We start from the raw sequence: 2,741 nt of genomic DNA, 5'->3' as shown, positions 1-2,741 counted from the left end.
GGGAATTTGAGGGAAATTTTGGGATTTTGGGGGGAATTTGGGGATTCTGGGGAGGGATTTGGGGGGATTTTGGGGGAAATTTTGGGGATTTGGGGATTTTGGGGAGGGATTTGGAGGGATTTTGGGGGAAATTTTGGGGATTTTGGGGGAATTCGGGGAAAAATTTGGCGGAATTTGGGGGAATTTGGGGATTTTGGAAGAGGAAGAGGAGAGGAAGAAAATTGGGGAGAAAAGCAGAAAAATTGGGGAAAACCTAAAAAAATCTGGGAAAAATGAGGTGAAAAAGGGGGAAAATGGGAAAAAAGAGCAAAAAATCGGGAAAAATGGGATGAAAAGGAGGAAAATTGAGAGTGAGGAAGAGGAGGAGGAAGAGGAAGAGGAGGAAGAAGAGGAAAAGGAGGAGAGGAAGAAACCGGGTCAGAAAAATGGGGTGAAAAAGGGGGAAATTGGGAAAAAAGAGCAAAAAATCGGGAAAAATGGGATGAAACAGAGGAAAATGGAGAGTGAGGAAGAAGAGGAGGAGATGGAGGAAGAGGAGGAGGAGGAAGAGGAGGGGACGGAGACCCCAAAACCCCCCCAGGTGAGACCCCCAAAATCCCCCCAAAATTTGGGGAAAATCCTGAAAAAAATGGGGAAAAGATCCCGAAAAATTTGGGGAAAAGATCCCAAAAAATTGGGGAAAAAAATTCCTGAAAAAATTGGAGAAAAAAAATCCCAAAAATTTGGGGAAAAAAGTCCCAAAAAATTGGGGAAAAAAGTCCCAAAAAATGGGGAAAAAATCCCAAAAATTTGGGGGAAAGATTCTGAAAAAATTGGGGAAAAAACCCCGAAAATTTGGGGGAAATCCTGAAAAAATTGGGGAAAAAATCCCAAAAATTTGGGGGAAAAAATCCCAAAAATTTGGGAAAAATCTAAAAAAATTGGGGAAAAAATCCCAAGAATTTGGGGAAAAAAACCCCAAAAATTTGGAAAAAATCCCAAAAAACTGGGGGGAAATCCCGAAAAATTGGGGAAAATCCTGAAAAAATTGGGGAAAAAATCCCCAAAAAAATGGGGATGAAATCCCAAAAAATTGGGGGAAAAGTCCCAAAAAATTGGGGGAAAAATCCCAAAAATTGGGGAAAAATCCCGAAAAATTGGGGGAAAAAATCCCCAAAATTGGGGGAAAAATCCCAAAAATTTGGGGAAAATTCCCAGGATTTTGGGGGAGAAGATTCCGACTTTTTGGGGTGGGAAACGCGGATTTTGGGGGAGATTTGGGTGAAAAACCCCAAATTTGGGGGGGTTTTGGGGAGGAAAATCTGAATTTTGGGAGGGCAAATCCAAATTTTGGGGGGAAAAAGCTGAAATTTGGGGGGAAAAGCCGAATTTTAGGGGGAAAACCTCCAATTTTGGGGTGGAAAATGCGAATTTTTGGGGGGTTTAGTGGGAAAACTCCCAAATTTGGGGAAGAAAAAAGTGAATTTTGTGGATTTTGGGCCCCCCAGACGCCCCTGGAGCAGCCCCGGGACCTTTTTGGCTCCTCCAGCCTCGAATTCCAGGTGAGATTTTGGGGCGATTTGGGGACTTTTTGGTTAAAAACCACCAAAATTGAGCAGTTTGGGAGCATTTTTGGGGCGATTTGGGGATTTTTTGGTTAAAAAGCGCCAAAATTGAGCAGTTTGGGAGCATTTTTGGGGGATTTTGGGGAATTTTTGGGGGTTTTCCCCAAAATTTGGGGACTTCACCCCCCCCAGAAGCTCTGAGGGTGAAGCCCCACAATTTCCCCTTTTTTTTTGCCCTTTTTGGGGCTTTTTTACCCCAAAATTTGGGTCTTCCCAGTTAAAAAAAGCCCCAAATTCCACAATTTCGGGGATTTTTGGGAGGGATTTGGGGTTTTTTTGGGATGGATCCCAAATATTTCGGGGGTCTCCCCCCTCTCTTCTCTTTCCAGACTTTCTGAAGATGGAATCCCAGAATTCCCACTCCGATTTTTCCCCGTTTTTGGCCTTTTTCACCCCAAAATTCCTCATTTTCCCCCGGTTCAAAAAGGGCGAATTGAGGTTTTTTTGAGCCCTTTTTTTTTGGGAATTTGGGGCTTTTTCCCAGATATTTTGGGGTTTCCACTTCTTTATCTCCTTCCCGACTTTCTGAGGACGGAATCCCGCAGTTTCCACCCGGTTTTTTCCCATTTTTGGGGGTTTTCATCCCAAATTTCCCAGGTTTTGTTCCGTTAAAACGGGAGCCGAGTGGTTCTGGGCCGGATTTTTGGGAATTTTGGGGCTTTCTCCCAAATCTTTTGGGGTTTCCACTTCTTTGGCTCCTTCTAAACTCCCTGGGAATGGAATCCAAGAATTCCCATCCGGTTTTTTGCCCCCTTTTTGGCCTTTTCAACCCAAAATTCCTGCAATAAAAAACGCCAACAATTCCATCGTTTCCAGGTCTTTTTTTTCGGGAATTTCGGGGTCTTTTCCCAAATATTTTGGGATTCCCACCCCCTCTTCTCCTTCCCTTCTCTCTGAGCATTGAATCCAAGAACTTTCATCCAGTTTTTGCCCATTTTTGCCCATTTTAACCCCAAAACTCCCCCAGTAAAACCCTCCCACAATTCCATCCTTTCCTGGCCGATTTTTTCGGGAATTTTGGGGTCTTTTCCCAGAATTTCGGCCTCTCCCACCCCCTCTTCTCCTTCCAGACCCTCTCAGCACCAAATCCCACCACCCCCACCCCCTTTTTGCCCCTTTTTGCGCTCTTTCACCCCA

General features: G+C 44.3%; 1 long non-coding RNA gene across 1 annotated transcript; it reads left to right on the top strand.

The window, feature by feature from the left end:
• The first annotated feature begins 533 nt into the window (after positions 1-533).
• Positions 534-1,972, top strand: LOC108448442. Its single transcript, XR_001864325.1, has 3 exons — positions 534-580; positions 1,488-1,541; positions 1,934-1,972. It is a non-coding gene; the product is annotated as an uncharacterized LOC108448442 (long non-coding RNA).
• The last annotated feature ends 769 nt before the right edge of the window (positions 1,973-2,741 follow it).

Source organism: Corvus brachyrhynchos, unplaced genomic scaffold, assembly GCF_000691975.1.
Source record: "Corvus brachyrhynchos isolate BGI_N302 unplaced genomic scaffold, ASM69197v1 scaffold418, whole genome shotgun sequence".
Taxonomy (NCBI): domain Eukaryota; kingdom Metazoa; phylum Chordata; class Aves; order Passeriformes; family Corvidae; genus Corvus; species Corvus brachyrhynchos.
Note: the sequence above shows the minus strand (reverse complement) of the source record. Positions and strands in the feature narration are given on the sequence as shown.